Source organism: Macaca thibetana, chromosome Y (assembly GCF_024542745.1).
Source record: "Macaca thibetana thibetana isolate TM-01 chromosome Y, ASM2454274v1, whole genome shotgun sequence".
NCBI classification, from domain to species: Eukaryota; Metazoa; Chordata; class Mammalia; order Primates; family Cercopithecidae; genus Macaca; species Macaca thibetana.
In genome coordinates, this window is record NC_065599.1 from 2,943,287 (window position 1) to 2,964,388 (window position 21,102).

General features: G+C 38.2%; 1 pseudogene; it reads right to left on the bottom strand.

Moving 5' to 3' along the window:
• Positions 1–2,694: 2,694 nt before the first annotated feature.
• The window catches only part of LOC126947209 (ras-related protein Rab-9A-like), a 29,954-nt pseudogene continuing 11,546 nt past the window's right edge, over positions 2,695–21,102 (bottom strand).

Below are 21,102 nucleotides of genomic sequence, written 5' to 3' on the forward strand. Positions count from 1 at the left end.
AATCTGGGAGTAATTTCAGCAAACACGTATATTTTAATACAGATGTTCCTGCCCTCAATGAGTATCTAATACAGAGGTTTCTGATGAAATCCAGACAAGAGCATCAGGGTGAGTGACAGCAGGAAGACATGGCTCAGCTGTTTACAGTGGCACACTGAAAATAGCCTTTTTTCCTTGCTAATGAAGGTGAGATAGCATACTGGGTGTATATTAGTAAAGTTAAGTGCCAAATTTCATGTGTGACTAATTCTTTGAAGGAGCTGGAAGGAGCATTATGCCAGACCCCTAATGTGGGCTGCAGAGAAAACTATTGCAGGTGTGAAGGTGTGAATGAGAGCACTGGGGCACAGGTGTAGAGCTGTCAGCTGATAGATACAAGATGATCATGAGGAAAGATAAGCTGGCAAAGCTTCGATCGGGTAGGTGATGTCCCTTGCAGGCTCTCTAACAAAAGAGCAATGAAATGAAATTAGTCTTAAAATCAGGCTCCCCTTAGCACATGTATGTTGCACTAAGTTGGTTATCTGCTTTAGTGCTCCAGAAGTGATCCAGAAGACAAGTGCATACAGAGTTTTGTCCTCCCGTTATAGCTGGAAACTTCCTAAGATACTTCCTTTGGCATAGACATACATACTCTCAATCTCTGTTTTGTCCATGCTGTACTTGTGATCTTTAACAATTCAGTCACTTCAATAGCTTCCCAATTGTCAGTCCAGAGTTCCAGAAAGCACTGACTGTCCAGACACCACCTATCACTGGGTACCACACAGATGCTTTTCTCTACTTATCATTTTACTAGTCCACATGACATGTTTATTTGAGAAAACTTACATGCTGGTATCATAATATAAAAGTGAAAGCTTCGGTTTATCCAGAAACATAGTTTTGTTTTAAGACAAGAAACAGTAGGAATGTTTTATCTTCAACTAGGAAACTTTCCCCAAGCGTGAAAATTAACAAAACTATTTATTTGAATGGAATGGAACTGTAATTTTGTATCCTCTACTCAGCACATTTTAATTGATACGTAAGTTATTAAATGCACATTTGTCTATTCATCAAGTTCTGTAGTTAGCCTTTTTCTGTAAACTGAGCTCTTTCTATGGAAAAGCTTTGCATTCATAGCTTGAATCTAGCTGGATATATAACAGACTGTATGAAGCAACCTCTGTACCACTGGGAATCACCCTTCCTTCAAACGATGGAGCATCATCTATGGTTCTGTCCAGGGTGGCTCTGCAGCTGCTTCTCACTGCTCCTGCTGCCATACTTACCACCTGCTTTGTTCTGCTACCATTTCCTATCATATATTTTATAAAACACTTCCAGATGAAATACTGGGTGAAACCAGGAAGATAAATGTTTTGATGTAATTTTTAAAAACTCTGCTCCCTATATGAGAGCCACCACCCTCACCCAGCATGTCCTTTGATATCCCCATCGCTCCCCAGTTGCGGGTCTCATCCACATTCAGTCCAAGCTTCCTTTGGCTTTCATAGACTCAGATAGTCATCAACTGCACAGAATATGAACATCCACAAGAGGCCACAATTTGCTTTATCAAGTCTCATCATTACAGGAAGGAGTTTTTTGAAACAAACACAAAAATCCTTGAAAGCAAGTCACTCAACAATGTTCAGTAACAGAGAAGACAGTAAGTAAATACATGGCCTAATAAAAATGTCTTATTTACCCTCTGACAAAGTACAATCCTTCTTAGTATTTCCCCTGAGAGTGATAAATTCAGCTTGTGTCTTTGTTAAAAAGGAGTTGCTTAACTTCAACTAGGAGACTTTCCAAAAGGTTGAACAATGTCAGAGAAATATTAACTATCCCATTACTAGAATTTTAATTTTGTATCCTCCACACACACATTGTCACTGTTAAATCAGTTATCAAATGCAGATTTGTCTTTTCTCCAAGCGCAGTAGTTCGCCTTTTTTCTTAAAAGTGAACTCTGTCAATGGAAAGGCTTTTTATTCACGGACAGCTCGAATTTAGCTGGATGTGTGACAGACTGTATGAAGCAACTCTTGTACTACTTTTGGCCGTCCCTCCTCCTGGGGCTGTGAAACATGATCTTTTTTGGTAGAAGTTCATTAATGGTAAACGAATGATGAGTAATTACTAGAGTAAATCTAATGATATGTAGAATGAAAACTAAGAAAAAGGTTAAGCCATTTTGAAAAGAATAAAGAAGTAAAGTAAATAAGAATGCATTGCAAATACATTAGATTCTAACCTTTCATATCTAACATTATAGCTTTAGGAAATCATTTTATTTCATGAAGAATATGAAGATAATTGCATAAAAATCCTGTACATATAAAAATTAGTTTCCCATTTTTTTCCAGGAAAAAAATCCAAATATAAATTCTAGAGTAGTTTCATTTTAATTATAATTAAAGTGTTGGTCATCTCATTTATAAGATTTCTAATTTGCATATGTAAATCAAAGAAACATTTTTAGACAACCATTACCATTTATAAATGTAAGGTGCCTTTATTGAGAAAATATATTCCTCTATGAGTGGATGTGTCCCTTCTCCCACCAACTAATGACACAGCAATATACACTCATTGAATTTTATTAGTAAGTAACACACTGCTACAAACAATAATTCTCTTCTCCATGTCCGTGATTTTGTGTACATGTGTGAGTTGGTTAGAATGCATCTGCCTTATCTCTAACATTCAAGAGCAAGATGAGCTAGGCTTGGGTTTTCGGTGAAGGTTGACCATGCCTTTGTGCATCAAGTGATCTGACATAACCTCAGATGCAAGAATTTTTGAACCCCTTCCTCAAAGGCTGTGGCCATATTTGTGGCATCTTTTGCACTTGTTACGATGTAAGGATAGTCGCTATTCTCCCTGCATAAGCTTCATTTCTTCTATAAACACCTGCAAAAGGAAAGCTCTCGGGTTCTTCCACATCTGCGTAATAGATGAACTCCTTCTTCCAGTTACTTAAGTTCTGGAAGCTTTGTGAATCGTTGATATAAAAGTAAACAGACAACTGTCAGAACCTCTGTAAAATGACATCCTCAGTCTTTGGAATCTCTCCTGACCTGCCGTGTCACAAACCTTCATGGTAGCAAAATGTCCATCCCTTTCAAGTCTTGTTAAAAATTCCACATCAATTGCATGGAACAGCTGAGTATCAAACGTATTAGTTACATGTCTGTTCATAAACGAACTCCTCCCAATCCTACTATCTCCAAAGAGAATTACTTTTAAAAATGATGAATTTCCTGACACTGTTCATCTCAAGAACTTCAAGAACCCGAAAAATAAAAAGTCAACATAACATTCCTTTTTACCTACTTATTCTTCTGTATAAGACTATGAATATCCACATTTAGTTGAAATAAAACACAGTCCCAGGGAAAAAGTAATAAGACTGGTTGTTTACTGAACACATAGCCATGTGTGGGCTACCATACTTACCATCATTCTCTAAAACAACTAAAAAGGGCTCACTCTTCTCCTTTCTCACACCACAGCTGTCTGTGAAGTTGGCACTTTAGCCTAAATGTGACATAAAAGCTCTTGTTATGAACAGTGAATCTATGATAAGCCCCTCTCTGCTGGCAGTAAGTCAACTTCAATTGATTAGAGCTGGATAAGAGATGAAAGACTGTGTGTTTCTGATAGAGCAAGATTTATACTTTAGGGAGAATGTTGATGACAAATGTAATGGAAGTTAGTGTTGAGAAAGCAGGAAACTTTATAGTTGTATCTGGGCCAAAAAGAAGAGCCAGATTTTTGCTGTGCATGTTGGTTGACACCTGTAATCCCAGCACTTTGGGAGGCCAAGATGGGTGGATCAAGAAGTCAGCAGTTCTAGACAAACATGACAAACATTCTGAAACCCTGTTTCTACTAAAAACACAAAAAATAGTCAGATGTGGTGCTGTGTGAATGTAAACCCAGCTACTTAGGAAGCTGAGGCAAAAGAATCCCTTGTCCCGGGGAAGAGGAGGTTGCAGTGAGCTGAGATCGCACCCCTGCACTCCAGCTTGGGCTACACAGTGAGACTCCATCTCAAACCAACAAACAAAGCAGGTTTAATCTTTTCACGTTATCCCATAGTCCTTGGAGACTTTCTTTGTTCCTGTTTACTCCTTTTTCTCTAACCTTTTCATCATGCTTTATCTCATTAAGTTGACCTTCAGTGGCTGATATCCTTTCTTCCACTTAATCGATTTGGCTATTGATAATTGTGAATGCTTTATGCAGTCTTTGTAGTGTGTGTTTTTCAGCTACATTATGTTATTTATGTTTTTTTAAAATTTATTTATTATTATTATACTTTAAGTTGTAGGGTACATGTGCATAACGTGCAGGTTTGTTACATATGTATACTTGTGCCATGTTGGTGTGCTGCACCCATCAACTCATCATTTACATCAGATATAACTCCCAATGCAATCCCTCCCCCCTCCCCCCTCCCCATGATAGGCCCCGGTGTGTGATGTTCCCCTTCCTGAGTCCTAAGTGATCTTATTGTTCAGTTTCCACCTATGAGTGAGAACATGCGGTGTTTGGTTTTCTGTTCTTGTGATAGTTTGCTAAGAATGATGGTTTCCAGCTGCATCCATGTCCCTACAAAGGACGCAAACTCATCCTTTTTGATGGCTGCATAGTATTCCATGGTGTATATGTGCCACATTTTCTTAATCCAATCTGTCACTGATGGACATTTGGGCTGATTCCAAGTCTTTGCTATTGTGAATAGTGCTGCAATAAACATACGTGTGCATGTGTCTTTATAGCAGCATGATTTATAATCCTTTGGGTATATACCCAGTAATGGGATGGCTGGGTCATATGGTACATCTAGTTCTAGATCCTTGAGGAATCGCCATACTGTTTTCCATAATGGTTGAACTAGTTTACAATCCCACCAACAGTGTAAAAGTGTTCCTATTTCTCCACGTCCTCTCCAGCACCTGTTGTTTCCTGACTTTTTAATGATCGCCATTCTAACTGGTGTGAGATGGTATCTCATCGTGGTTTTGATTTGCATTGCTCTGATGGCCAGTGATGATGAGCATTTTTTCACGTGTGTGTTGGCTGTATGAATGTCTTCTTTTGAGAAATGTCTGTTCATATCCTTTGCCCACTTTTTGATGGGGTTGTTTGTTTTTTTCTTGTAAATTTGTTTGAGTTCTTTGTAGGTTCTGGATATTAGCCCTTTGTCAGATAAGTAGATTGCAAAAATTTTCTCCCATTCTGTAGGTTGCCTGTTCACTCTGATGGTAGTTTCTTTTGCTGTGCAGAAGCTCTTTAATTTAATGAGATCCCATTTGTCAATTTTGGCTTTTGCTGCCGTTGCTTTTGGTGTTTTAGACATGAAGTCTTTGCCCATGCCTATGTCCTGAATGGTACTACCTAGGTTTTCCTCTAGGATTTTTATGGTATTAGGTCTAACATTTAAGTCTCTAATCCATCTTGAATTAATTTTCGTATAAGGAGTAAGGAAAGGATCCAGTTTCAGCTTTCTACTTATGGCTAGCCAATTTTCCCAGCACCATTTATTAAATAGGGAATCCTTTCCCCATTTCTTGTTTCTCTCAGGTTTGTCAAAGATCAGATGGCTGTAGATGTGTGGTATTATTTCTGAGGACTCTGTTCTGTTCCATTGGTCTATATCTCTGTTTTGGTACCAGGACCATGCTGTTTTGGTTACTGTAGCCTTGTAGTATAGTTTGAAGTCAGGTAGCGTGCTGCCTCCAGCTTTGTTCTTTTGACTTAGGATTGTCTTGGAGATGCGGGCTCTTTTTTGGTTCCATATGAACTTTAAAGCAGTTTTTTCCAATTCTGTGAAGAAACTCATTGGTAGCTTGATGGGGATGGCATTGAATCTATAAATTACCTTGGGCAGTATGGCCATTTTCATGATATTGATTCTTCCTATCCATGAGCATGGTATGTTCTTCCATTTGTTTGTGTCCTCTTTTATTTCACTGAGCAGTGGTTTGTAGTTCTCCTTGAAGAGGTCCTTTACATCCCTTGTAAGTTGGATTCCTAGGTATTTTATTCTCTTTGAAGCAATTGTGAATGGAAGTTCATTCCTGATTTGGCTCTCTGTTTGTCTGTTACTGGTGTATAAGAATGCTTGTGATTTTTGCACATTAATTTTGTATCCTGAGACTTTGTTGAAGTTGCTTATCAGCTTAAGGAGATTTTGGGCTGAGACAATGGGGTTTTCTTTTTTTTTTTTTTTTTTTTAATTTATTTATTATTATTATACTTTAAGTTGTAGGGTACATGTGCATAACGTGCAGGTTTGTTACATATGTATACTTGTGCCATGTTGCTGTGCTGCACCCATCAACTCGTCATTTACATCAGGTATAACTCCCAATGCAATCCCTCCCCCCTCCCCCCCTCCCCATGATAGGCCCCAGTGTGTGATGTTCCCCTTCCTGAGTCTGAGTGATCTCATTGTTCAGTTCCCACCTATGAGTGAGAACATGCGGTGCTTGGTTTTCTGTTCTTGTGATAGTTTGCTAAGAATGATGGATTCCAGCTGCATCCAAGTCCCTACAAAGGACTCAAACTCATCCTCAAAAAGTGGGCAAAGGACATGAACAGACATTTCTCAAAAGAAGACATTCATACAGCCAACAGACACATGAAAAAATGCTCATCATCACTGGCCATCAGAGAAATGCAAATCAAAACCACAATGAGATACCATCTCACACCAGTTAGAATGGCGATCATTAAAAAGTCAGGAAACAACAGGTGCTGGAGAGGATGTGGAGAATTAGGAACACTTCTACACTGTTGGTGGGATTGTAAACTAGTTCAACCATTATGGAAAACAGTATGGCGATTCCTCAAGGATCTAGACAATGGGGTTTTCTAAATATACAATCACGTCATCTGCAAACAGGGACAGTTTGACTTCTTCTTTTCCTAACTGAATACCCTTGATTTCTTTCTCTTGCCTAATTGCCCTAGCCAGAACGTCCAACACTATGTTGAATAGGCGTGGTGAGAGAGGGCATCCCTGTCTTGTACCAGTTTTCAAAGAGAATTTTTCCAGTTTTTGCCCATTCAGTATGATATTGGCTGTGGGTTTGTCATAAATAGCTGTTATTATTTTCAGGTATGTTCCATCAATACTGAATTTATTGAGCGTTTTTAGCATGAAGGGCTGTTGAATTTTGTCAAAAGCCTTTTCTGCATCTATTGAGATAATCATGTGGTTCTTGTCTTTGGTTCTGTTTATATGCTGGATTATGTTTATTGATTTGCGAATGTTGAACCAGCCTTGCATCCTAGGGATGAAGCCCACTTGATCATGGTGGATAAGCTTTTTGTTGTGTTGCTGAATCCGGTTTGCCAGTATTTTATTGAGGATTTTTGCATTGATGTTCATCAGGGATATTGGTCTAAAATTCTATTTTTTTGTTGTGTCTCTGCCAGGCTTTGGTATCAGGATGATGTTGGCCTCATAAAATGAATTAGGGAGGATTCCCTCTTTTTCTATTGATTGGAATAATTTCAGAAGGAATGGTACCAACTCCTCCTTGTACCTCTGGTAGAATTCAGCTGTGAATCCATCTGGTCCTGGACTTTTTTTGGTTGGTAGGCTATTAATTATTGCCTCAATTTCAGAGCCTGCTATTGGTCTATTCAGGGATTCAACTTCTTCCTGGTTTAGTCTTGGAAGAGTGTTAGTGTCCAGGAAATTATCCATTTATTCTAGATTTTCCAGTTTATTTGCATAGAGGTGTTTATAGTATTCTCTGATGGTAGTTTGTATTTCTCTGGGGTTGGTGGTGATATCCCCTTTATCATTTTTAATTGCGTCTATTTGATTCTTCTCTCTTTTCTTCTTTATTAGTCTTGCTAGCGGTCTGTCAATTTTGTTGATCTTTTCAAAAAACGAACGCCTGGATTCATGGATTTTTTGGAGAGTTTTTTGTGTCTCTATCTCCTTCAGTTCTGCTCTGATCTTAGTTATTTCTAGCCTTCTGCTAGCTTTCGAATGTGTTTGCTCTTGCTTCTCTAGTTCTTTTAATTGTGATGTTAGAGTGTCAATTTTAGATCTTTCCTGCTTTCTCTTGTGGGCATTTAGTGCTATAAATTTCCCTCTACACACTGCTTTAAATGTGTCCCAGAGATTCTGGTATGTTGTATCTTTGTTCTCATTGGTTTCAAAGAACATCTTTATTTCTGCCTTAATTTCGTTATGTACCCAGTAGTCATTCAGGAGCAGATTGTTCAGTTTCCTTGTAGTTGAGCGGTTTTGATTGAGTTTCTTAGTCCTGAGTTCTAGTTTGATTGCACTGTGGTCTGAGAGACAGTTTGTTATAATTTCTGTTCTTGTACATTTGCTGAGGAGTGCTTTACTTCCAATTACGTGGTCGACTTTGGAGTAAGTACAATGTGGTGCTGAGAAGAATGTATATTCTGTTGATTTGGGGTGGAGAGTTCTATAGATGTCTATTAGGTCTGCTTGCTGCAGAGATGAGTTCAATTCCTGGATATCCTTGTTAACTTTCTGTCTCGTTGATCTGTCTAATGTTGACAGTGGAGTGTTGAAATCTCCCATTATTATTGTATGGGAGTCTAAGTCTCTTTGTAAGTCTCTAAGGACTTGCTTTATGAATCTGGGTGCTCCTGTATTGGGTGCATATATATTTAGGATAGTTAGCTCTTCCTGTTGAATTGATCCCTTTACCATTATGTAATGGCCTTCTTTGTCTCTTTTGATCTTTGATGGTTAAAGTCTGTTTTATCAGAGACTAGTATTGCAACCCCCGCTTCTTTTTGTTCTCCATTTGCTTGGTAAATCTTCCTCCATCCCTTTATTTTGAGCCTATGTATGTCTCTGCGTGTGATTGGGTCTCCTGAATACAGCAGACTGATGGGTCTTGACTCTTTATCCAATTTGCCAGTCTGTGTGTTTTAAATGGAGCATTTAGTCCATTTACATTTAAGGTTAAGATTGTTATGTGTGAACTTGATCCTGCCATTATGATATTAACTGGTTATTTTGCTCGTTAGTTGATGCAGTTTCTTCCTAGCCTCGATGGTCTTTACATTTTGGCATGTTTTTGCAATGGCTGGTACCGGTTGTTCCTTTCCATGTTTAGTGCTTCCTTCAGGGTCTCTTGTAAGGCAGGCCTAGTGGTGACAAAATCTCTAAGCATTTGCTTGTCTGTAAAGGATTTTATTTCTCCTTCACTTATGAAACTTAGTTTGGCTGGATATGAAATTCTGGGTTTAAAATTCTTTTCTTTAAGAATGTTGAATATTGGCCCCCACTCTCTTCTGGCTTGGAGAGTTTCTGCCGAGAGATCTGCTGTTAGTCTGATGGGCTTCCCTCTGTGGGTAACCCGACCTTTCTCTCTGGCTGCCCTTAAGATTTTTTCCTTCATTTCAACTTTGGTGAATCTGGCAATTATGTGTCTTGGAGTTGCTCTTCTCGAGGAGTATCTTTGTGGCGTTCTCTGTATTTCCTGGATTTGAATGTTGGCCTGCCCTACTAGGTTGGGGAAGTTCTCCTGGATGATATCCTGAAGAGTGTTTTCCAACTTGGTTCCTTTTTCCCCCTCACTTTCAGGCACCCCAATCAGACGTAGATTTGGTCTTTTTACATAATCCCATACTTCTTGCAGGCTTTGTTCATTTCTTTTTCTTCTTTTTTCTTTTGGTTTCTCTTCTCGCTTCATTTCATTCATTTGATCCTCAATCGCAGATACTCTTTCTTCCAGTTGATCGAGTCGGTTACTGAAGCTTGTGCATTTGTCACGTATTTCTCGTGTCATGGTTTTCATCTCTTTCATTTCGTTTATGACCTTCTCTGCATTAATTACTCTAGCCATCAATTCTTCCACTTTTTTTTCAAGATTTTTAGTTTCTTTGCACTGGGTACGTAATTCCTCCTTTAGCTCTGAGAAATTTGATGGACTGAAGCCTTCTTCTCTCATCTCGTCAAAGTCATTCTCCGTCCAGCTTTGATCCGTTGCTGGCGATGAGCTGCGCTCCTTTGCCGGGGGAGATGCGCTCTTATTTTTTGAATTTCCAGCTTTTCTGCCCTACTTTTTCCCCATCTTTGTGGTTTTATCTGCCTCTGGTCTTTGATGATGGTGATGTACTGATGGGGTTTTGGTGTATGTGTCCTTCCTGTTTGATAGTTTTCCTTCTAACAGTCAGGACCCTCAGCTGTAGGTCTGTTGGAGATTGCTTGAGGTCCACTCCAGACCCTGTTTGCCTGGGTATCAGCAGCAGAGGCTGCAGAAGATAGAATATTTCTGAACAGCGAGTGTACCTGTCTGATTCTTGCTTTGGAAGCTTCCTCTCAGGGGTGTACTCCACCCTGTGAGGTGTGGGGTGTCAGACTGCACCTAGTGGGGGATGTCTCCCAGTTTTCTACTCAGGGATCAGGGACCAACTTGAGCAGGGAGTCTGTCCCTTCTCAGATCTCAACCTCCATGTTGGGAGATCCACTGCTCTCTTCAAAGCTGTCAGACAGAGTCGTTTGCGTCTGCAGATGTTTCGGCTGTGTTTGTTATTGCCCTGTCCCCAGAGGTGGAGTCTACAGAGACAGGCAGGTTTCCTTGAGCTGCTGTGAGCTCCACCCAATTCGAGCTTCCCAGCAGCTTTGTTTACCTACTTAAGCCTCAGCAATGGCGGGCGCCCCTCCCCCAGCCTCGCTGCTGCCTTGCTGGTAGATCACAGACTGCTGTGCTAGCAATGAGGGAGGCTCCGTGGGTGTGGGACCCTCCCGGCCAGATGTGGGATATGATCTCCTGGTGTGCCTGTTTGCCTAAAGCGCAGTATTGGGGTGGGAGTTACCCGATTTTCCAGGTGTTGTGTGTCTCAGTTCCCCTGGCTAGGAAAAGGGATTCCCTTTCCCCTTGCGCTTCCCAGGTGAGGCAATGCTTCGCCCTGCTTCAGCTCTCGCTGGTCGGGCTGCAGCAGCTGACCAGCACCGATCGTCCGGCACTCCCCAGTGAGATGAACCCAGTACCTCAGTTGAAAATGCAGAAATCCCCGGTCTTCTGTGTCGCTGGCGCTGGGAGTTGGAGACTGGAGCTGTTCCTATTCGGCCATCTTGCCTGTTATTTATGTTTATCTCTTAACTCATTATTCCAGTTAGCATTTTCCCTGACCTTTTTTTGAGGTTCTTAGGTTCCTGGCATTGGGTTACAACATTCTTCTTTAGCTCAGAAGAGTTTGTTATTACCCAACTTCTGAGGCCTACTTCTGCCAATTCCTCAAATTTATTCTCTATTCAATTTTGTTTTTTTGCTGGCGAGGAGTTGTGGTCTTTTGGAGGAGAAGAGGCATTCTTGTTTTTGGAATTTTCAGCTATTTTTGTCCTTTGTGCATTTTTTAGACCTTTGATCTTTGATGTTGGTGACCTTTAATTAGGTTTTTGTTTTGTTTTGTTTTTGTTTTTGTTTTTGGAAATCCTTTTAGTAGATGTTGATACTATGCTACTATGCCTTTCTGTTATTAGTTTTCTTTCTATCAGTCAGGCCCCTTTGTTGCAGGTGTGCTGGACTTTGTTGGGGGTCCACTTCTGACAGTTTTTGCCTGAGTATCACTATCAGAGGATGCAGAAAAGCAAAGATTGCTCCCTGTTGTTTCCTCTGAAAGCTTCATCCCACAGAGGCACCCACCAGGTGCCAGCCAGGGCACTCCTGTATGAGGTGTCTGTCAGTGTCTGGGGAGAGGAGTCTCCCAGTCAAGAGGCATGGGATTCACGGACCCACTTGATGAAGCAGTCTGTTGGAGATCTTCAGCTCTCTTCAGAACCGCAGGCAGGAAGGTTTAAGTCTGCTGAATCTGTGCCTACAGCTGCCCTTTGCCAAAGGTGCTCTGATTCAGGGAGATGGGAGTTTTATCTATAATCCCCTAACTGGGGCTGCTGCCATTCCTTCAGAGATTCCCTGACAAGGGAGGAGGAATCTAGGGAGGCAGTCTGGCTACAGCAGCTTTGATGAGCTGTGGCGACTTCCTAGTGACTTTATTTATACTGTGAAGGGAAAGTCACCTACTCAAGCCTCAGTATTGGTGGACACCCCTGTCCCCACCAATTCAAGCATCCCAGGTTAGCTTCAGACTACTGGCTGTCAGCGATAATTTCAAGGTAGTGGATTTTAGCTTGCTGGGCTCCATGGGGGTGACGTCCACTGAGCTAGACTGCTTGGCTCCCTGGCTTCACCCCCTTTTAAGGGAGTGAATGGTGCTGCCTTTCTGACATTTCAGGCGCCACTGGGGCATGGAAACGAACAAACAAACAAAAAACTCTTCAAGGTAGGTCAGTATCTGCCCAAACAAATTTTTAGTTTGTATTAAAATGTACATTTTTATGTCTTCTTACAATTTTTAACTTTTTACTGTTTTTATATACCTTGCATGAAAATTTATGTTTAGCACTTTCAATTACATGGTATAATGTAACTTTTAGCCATTTTAACTTCAATGCAAAATGTGTTAAGTTTTTGTTTGTTTCTTTGTTTGCTTTTTCTGTAAATGGCAGTAACACTAAACCTTTCTCATGGGTACAAGTGAATGATATATTTACAAATTCACATACTTAACAATTAGCACTTCCGGGAAGCTGGATTTGCTATAAAGATATTTTGAAAAATGTCTGTTTTGTTCTAGATGTCCCCAGACAATAGACAGAAATTTGGAATCCTCTTTATGAAAGAAGACAGTTATGCTGAGAAAGCCCTGTTCATCCCCTCTAGCTTAGTCCCATTGGTCCTTAGACAGCAGGCCAGACTTTCTCCAGTTCCAGGAGAAAGCCAGGAAAAGGTAGATCTTACCAGATGGCTGAATTAATGTTGTATGTTGGATATTCCAGTTGGAATTGGCGGAGGGACTGCCAGAATGGAGCTACATGAGGAAGAGAGAGCAAGAGAATGAGAGAGATAGAGATTGACAGAGAGAGAGAGATAGAGAGTGAGAGAGAGAGAAGAGGGAGCCAGTGGTAGGAAGTGAAATACCTAATGCTGGTGGTCAGAGGTGGATTCCTGAAACTTGAGGGTTTTAGAGCCCTCACCTGAGCCTTCCAGTTCCCTTCAGGTCTGTTGTCCTTCTCACAACACTCTCTTGATGGGTAAAATGAGAGAAAAAAGATGGGGCAGGTGGCCAGAGACTCTCAGGATCTAGGAGTTAACTTAGGATAAACTGCCATGGCCCACAGCTTCCTGGGATGCAAGGGAGCTTGTGCTCCCAACACCAGTCCCAGTTTTCAGCATCAAATGTAAGAATTAAAAAAGAGGAGAGAAACCTGAAGGATGGCTTGACAGTCAACAGAGAGGTTTATTTTGAGTCAAACTGAGAGGGGTGGCTGGCCAGGTTTAGTCAGAGCCACACTCTGTTAGCAGACTAAGAGTTTTTCACAATTCAGTCTCAGAGAGTTTATCAGAGGCTTGGACTGCCTCTTTTTCTCTTTTGTTGTGGTTATCTGACAAAGAGAGTTGTGTTTCTGTTTTCATACATCTTTCTGGAGTTGCAGGCATGTCCTCCATGTCTGCTTCTAGATTCCCTATCTTAGTGCACCTGAAGGCAAAGGAATGTACTTCTTATTGGGAAGTCAGAAGGGAAGTGATTTCCTTGAAATTCATGAGGCTGAAAAGAGAGCTGGAAGTTAAAGTGGCACTGTTTGTTCAGGATGAAGGTGCACCTGCTCTATCACTTTGTAGTCAGGTAGGTGCACAGCTACTAGTTTTGTTGTGTTTTTTGGAGCAGTTATATACCTAGAAGTAAATTTTGTTGTCTGCAGATGCAAATCAGAGAGCTTGTATGACTCTATCTGATGTATTTGCCATACACAAATGCAGGCTTACACACATTATAACACCTGTGATTTTTAAAAATTATTTTATGGTAATTAATAGTGATTACTTGGCACTCTGAAAAACAAAAGTAAATATTATTGTGTATTGAATATTCACATTTTTAAAGGAATTTCCTAAGGTTTATATTTTTAAAATTTACTTTTCTAATGTTGAAATGAATGGTATTTTATTAAAAATAAAACTCTGACATAAAATTAAAATTACTGATAATATAAATAACTAAATGGCTTAAATTATTCTCCTGAATTTGTGGAAGTGTTGTTGTTGTTTTAATTAGAGCAGCGTATAAAATCTACAATAACATTTAACACAGCTCTTTATTTTCTCTCTCAAAAAGGAATTGTATTTAATAATTTTCTTTCTGAGATGTTTGCTCTTTATGAGAACAGAATTCGTTTTATACAAATAGAAGCTGTTTTGTAATCTTGATTCTATTACACCAGTGAATGCTTATTTTTCACAGAAATATAACAACTTGAGCAGGAGTGATCAGATACTAAGAGGAGTATTGAATCTCCAGAGAAGAGAAGATTCAGGGCATAGGGATTAGATTTACAGAAATATAGTTTGTTGTTTGTAATGTATGCCAGTTCAGGTAAGATATTTTAATAATTTTATATCAATGATGTTTTTATTTTTAAAAACTAAATGAGGAGCACATTTTTATAAAGCTATAAAATGAAAAGTGTCCTAAAGTACAATCAATATTCCATATATATATACACATATTAAAATGTACTGCCAATGTGTGCAACTTTAATGTATTTCATATATTCTCAGGTTATTTATGCACTTGTTTCATTTTTCTGGTAATCCTTAAGAATAGATATTGTGTCTGATTGATATTATCTTTCTCCCTCTCTCTCTCTCTTTTTTTTTTTTAGATGGAGTGGCCAGGCGGAGTGCAGGGGCAATATTTCGACTAAACGCAAACTCTGCCTCCTGTGTTTAAGTGATTCCTCAGCCGTGGCCTCCGAAGAAGCTGGGACTGTGTATATATTCATTCTTTTGTAGAGACTGGGTTTCACCATGTTGGTTAAGATGGTCTCAATCTCCTGACCTTGTGACCTGCACACCTCGGCCTTCCAAAGTGCTATGATTACAGACTTCAGTCACTGTGCCCAGCTGATGTTATCTCTTAATGTTGTCTTTTGAAAAGTACTGGCTTCCAGGTCATGTCTCACACTATCTAAACCAGAATTTCTAGAACTTGGAAAGGAATCCATATCCTTAAGGGATCCCAATTGTTTGTTTTTCTTGCTAGGTTTAAAAATGACTTTCATGAGAAACTTAGCATGTATGTATGTTTTGTTTCATTTAAATAAAGTAAAAGATATTTAGCGATAATGTAAATAATTCACTTAAATTTTTTGGTGATATTAGCATAAATTAAGAAATGCAATTTTAAGTAAATCTCTCTTAGGGTAGCCTGATTTTTCTTACATCAACCTATTGCACAGTAGTACTAAAGACATGGATATATTGTCAGAAACACACAACAAAAATATCTGTAGTGTTTTCAGTGTTATTTATATTGATTTTATGAGTTAAAATGAGGGCAAATTTATTACAGATGCTGTTATCCAATTAGAACATCTGTAATTCGCGGTGTTAGTGCAACATTTCAAAATTACTAATTTATGGATATAGTTAAAATTTAATTACTAGTTAATATCTCAGTGATGTTGATAAATATTAGGTCACATTTATATTAATGATTGACTCAGAAAATTAGCCGATCATTTTAAGTAACTTGTTAAATCACAAATATTTTACTAACAAACTAAGTTCTATGGTCACACATTCCTGTAATGAAAATGTTATTTGTATTATTAATATTTACCTTCAAGTGGAAATAAATTGTCCCTTTACTCTTCCTCCTCTGACCATATCTGTGCTTTGCTTTTCTCAGCCTTGTCTCACTACATCTGAGATGCTGGGATACTTTTAATAGAGAAGGAGCATATATTATACAAACATAAATACAATATGTATTTTACATTTAAAAGGATCATACTTAGAACTCACAAAACTTTTGTTTTGCAAACTTTAACTTGAGATTTTAGCTACTTATACACAACACATGATTGGTTTATAATATAACCTGTTTAATTTTAATTAACAAAGTTCAGTATACATTTAGATATCTTAAGGCATTAGACAGTGTGTTTTAAGGTTTAGGAATTTTTGAATTTGAGGAAACTGAGTCAACACACTTGCATCACATTGTGTACCATTCCTTGTAAGTCCCCAAAAGTACCCAAGGATCAAATATACTAATGTTTCTGTGAAGAGAAATGAAAATTCCCTTTAAGGTGAAGGGTACATGAATGCAGACTTAAATAGCTTCTCTCAATTAAGTATATATTACATCAGAAACTGAGTTACCTACCAAACTTATTATAAAAAGTCTTACTTAATTGAGCTTTTTGAATTTCAGATAAATTATTTTGAATCTGCCTTAATTATGATTTTGAAAATGCAGTACGGAATAAAGAGCCCAGGTGAGATACAAAGCATCATAATAGACAGTAAAAATACAAACAGTTCTGCTGTCAATTGTAGGGACTATGTGACTTAGATTTGGAGAGTAAATAGCATCTTGCAGTAGATAACGGTTGCTTTGTTAAGTTTAAAAAAAAAAAGATAGCCAGTGGTTACAGATTTAATGTTGGCATAACTTGGCATTTTAGCAATTATGTGAGATATTCAGTGTGACTTGATAAACCATTAGAGGACCACAAATGACATAAATTAGTAACATCTCATTGGCTATAGCATAGAAAATTTCACAATAGACCACAGTAAGGAAGTATTCAAAATTACCTGTAGAAAAAGATGTGCGTGCTCTATATTAGAAAAACTGGCAATGTAGAACATTTGTGTTGATAGAATTACAAGCTCTTTATAAGTTACAATAGGCAGGTATTGGTACTTGGATATTTGAGGGAGTTGAGTGGTTAAGAGATGTTAACACTATGTCCCGGGTATGATTTGATAAGTTGAGGGAATAGTAATGCAATATACTGATAGAAAAAAGAGAACCTATTTGAGTGGATTGCATTTTAGAAGCATATGGGACACCAAATAAAAAATTGTAATGGGGAGTTGGATACACATGTCCAAACTTTGGACTCATCTAAAAGGATCCATGTGTTACTACAGATGTAATAATGAAAAAAAGTCATAGAAAGGAATGTCCTAGAATGGAAAATTTTAAAAAAAGTGTTAATGTTAAGAAGGTAGATAATATTAAGTTACCCCGAAACAATCCATAGCCTCTAAATAGTTAGTTTAATTGGCATATAAGAAGAAGAGTTTTTTGTGTGTATGTGTGTATTTTGTTTTGTTTTGTTTTTTTGAGAGAGTCTTGCTCTGTCGACCAGGCTGGAGGGCAGGAGTGCAATCTCAGCTCACTGAAATCTCCACCTCCTGGGTTCAAGCAATTCTGTGCATCAGCCTCCTGAGTAGCTGGGATTACAAGGGCCCGTCACCATGCCTGGCCAGACTGGTTTTGAGAAAAATGATAATTTAAAAAAAAAACTGTGGTTATGATAAAAACAGATTTTTAGCCTTCTTCTAGAATTCTTACTTGTGTCATCTGCAGTACAATAAGCCTAAGAATTGCACCACAATTAGTTGCCCAAGTATGCCAGGAGACTTAAAGTTTTATTGTTGTAGGATTTTAGGAACAAATCATACTATGTATCTGCAAACTCTATACACACATGCTCACACACACACACACACAAACACACAATTTTCACTCAATAGACATTCTAATAAGCTCATTGAAAACCTGATGATAAATGAAAGTTATTATAAATCTGTAGAACAAAATGATTAAAGGTTAGTGATAAACTTAAATTTTAAACAACTGAAAATATTAGGTTTTAACAATTAAAATTTTCTAATTGTTCTTTGGTCCACCATCATAAATTTCAAGCAGGTCAATTAATGTTGTACAATTGACATTAAGAGTTCTTATCAATGAGATTTAATTCACGCCACATCTCATCCAAGGAAGTGATTACAGTAAAGTTATACATGTTGGGTTAGTGTGAAAAATAGCAGCTGTGGATTAATGTGGGTTTTATGTATGAATTTATTATTCTCCTTAAGATAAGCATGAAATGTTTCATGTAATTAATATTTAATCTATTCAATAGGCAGCATTAAACAGATATATATCAACATCTGCTCTGTACCAAGCACTGTTCGAGGCAGCAGATAACAATATAGGCAAAGGTAATACTAATCCAAATTGCACATAAAAATATTTGATACTATTGATAATGTGGCAAATGACATGATTTTCACTTTATTATAATTTTTTTCCTTTTTTTCTGTGTATTTTTTTAATTATACTTGAAGTTCTGGGGTACACATTTTAATTATACTTGAAGTTCTAGCACAACACACGGGTTTGTTACATACGTATACGTGTTATGTTGCTGTGCTGCACCCATCAACTCATCATTGACATTAGGTATATCTCCTAATGCTATCCCTCTCCACTCCCCAATCTCGGTGTGTGATGTTCCCCTTCCTGTGTCCAAGTGTTCTCATTGTTCAATCCCTACCTACAGGTGAGAACAGTTGGTGTTTGGCTCTTTGTCCTTGCGGTAGTTTGCAGAGAATGATGGTTTCCAGCTGCATCCATGTCCCTACAAATGACATGAACTCATCCTTTTATATGACTGCATAGTATTCCATGGTGTATATGTGCAACATTTTTTTTAAATCCAGTCAATCACTGATGGACATTTGGGTTGGTTCCAAGTCTTTGCTATTGTGAATAGTGCCGAAATAAACATATGTGTGCATGTATCTTTACAGCAGCGTGATTTATAATCCTTTGCGTATATACCCAGTAATGGGATGGCTGGGTCAATTGGTATTTCTAGTTCTAGATCCTGGAAGAATCACCACACTGTCTTCCACAATGGTTGAACTAATTTACACTCCCACCAACAGTGTAAAATGTTCCTATTTCTCCATCTCCTCTCCAGCACCTGTTGTTTCCTGGCTTTTTAATGATCACCATTGTAACTGGTGTGAGATGGTATTTCATTGTTGTTTTGATTTGCATTTCTCTGATGGCCAGTGGTAATGAATATTTTTTCACGTGTCTGTGGGCTGCATAAATGTCTTCTTTTGAGAATGTCTTCTCATATTGTTCATCCACTTTTTAATGGGTTTTTTTTTTTTTCTTGTAAATTTGTTTTAGTTCTTTGTAGGTTCTGGATATTAGCCCTTTGTCAGATGAGTAGACTGCAAAAATTTTCCCCCATTCTGTAGCTTGCCTGTTCACTTGGATGGTAGTTTCTTTTGCTGTGCAGAAGCTCTTTAGTTTAATTAAATCCCATTTGTCAATTTTGGCTTTTGTCAACATTGCTTTTGGTGTTTTAGACATGAAGTCCTTGCCTATGCCTATGTCCTGAATGGTATTACCTAGGTTTCTTCTAGGGTTTTTATGGATTTATGTCTAACATTTAAGTCTTTAATCAATCTTGAATTAACATTTGTATAAGATGTAAGGAAGGGATCCAGTTTCAGCTTTCTACATACGGCTAGCCTCTTTACCCAACACCATTTTTAAATAGGGAATCCTTTCCCCATTTCTTGTTTTTATCAGGTTTGTAAAGATCAGATGGTTGTAGATGTGTGGTATTATTTCTGAGGGCTCTGTTCTGTTGCATTGGTCTATATCTCTGTTTTGGTACAAGCACTATGCTATTTTGGTACTGTAGCCTTGCAGTATAGTTTGAAGTCAGGTAGCATGATGCCTCCGTCTTTGTTCTTTTGGCTTAGGATTATCTTGGCAACGTGGGCACTTTTTCGGTTTCCATATGAACTTTAAAGTGGTTTCTTCCAATTCTGTGGAGAAAGTCATTGGTAGCTTGATGGCATCGAGGTATTTATGACAAACCCACAGGCAATTTCATACTGAATGGGCAAAATCTGGGAGCATTCCCTTTGAAAACTGGCACAAGACAGGGATGCCCTCTCTCATCACTCCTATTCAACATAGCTTTGGAAGTTCTGGCAAGGGCAATCAGGCAGAAGAAAGAAATAAAGGTATTTAATTAGGAAAAGAGGAAGTCAAATTGTCCCTGTTTGCAGATGACATGATTGTATATTTAGAAAACCCCATCGTCTCAGCCCAGAATCTCCTTAAGCTGATAAGCAACTTCAGCGAAGTCCCAGGATACAAAGTCAATGTGCAAAAATCACAATCACTCCTATACACCAATAACAGACAAACAGAGAGGCAAATCATGAGTGAACTCCCATTTACAATTGCTTCAAGAGAATAAAATACCTAGGAATTCACCTTACAAGGGATGTGAAGGACCTCTTTGAAGAGAACTACAAACTACAGCTCAAGGAAATAAAAGAGGACACAAACAAATGGAAGAACATTCCCTGCTCATGGATAGGGAGAATCGACATCATGAAAATGGCCATACTGCCCAGAGTAATTTATAGATTCATTTTATTACAATTTTTAAGACAGTAAGATAATGAAATATGTACTATAATTGTTACAACAAGCCTACCCATATTATTCTTTACCTGAAATAATTAGATTATAAAAATTACTTTTTTCAAATGAAATTCATATTATAGATGCTTCTATAGTAAAAACAAAAATCCTGGCTTCTAAATTGGAGTATAATATGATTATATTCAGTAAGATACATGGTATAGGGAAAAAACTATTTTATTTATCTGTCATTGTAATGAAAAAAGACAGAAGTCATTTTTGCAATTTTTAATATTGACTCCTAAGAACAGTAAACAGTTGGCAGTCTAAATTTGTTGCACTGCAGTCAGCACTGAAAGAAAATGACTGATCATTAGCAAATCAGGAAAATTTTATTGTTGCCATTGAAAACTGCTTTACCAATCATATGTGTGCCTGTACTATTAGAATTTAAATCAATTTTGTACTGCCAATTTATACCATTGTTTTATAATCACGGGATCCTTGCTTTACATTCTAAACTGTTGTTTCTGAAAAATGAGTGAACAACAAGTTTTTTTTTCTTAAAACAGGTAGTCTTCAAAGGATTCTCTTCTTTAGTAAAAATAAAGAGGAGAGTTGGACATGGTGGTACACTTCTGTAGTCCCAAGCATTTGGAAGGCTGAGGCAGGAGTATTCCTTGAATCTTGGAGTGTGAGGCCTCATTGAGATATCAGCTCTCATCATGCCACTGTAGTCCAGCCTCGGCCACAGAGCATAATCCTAGG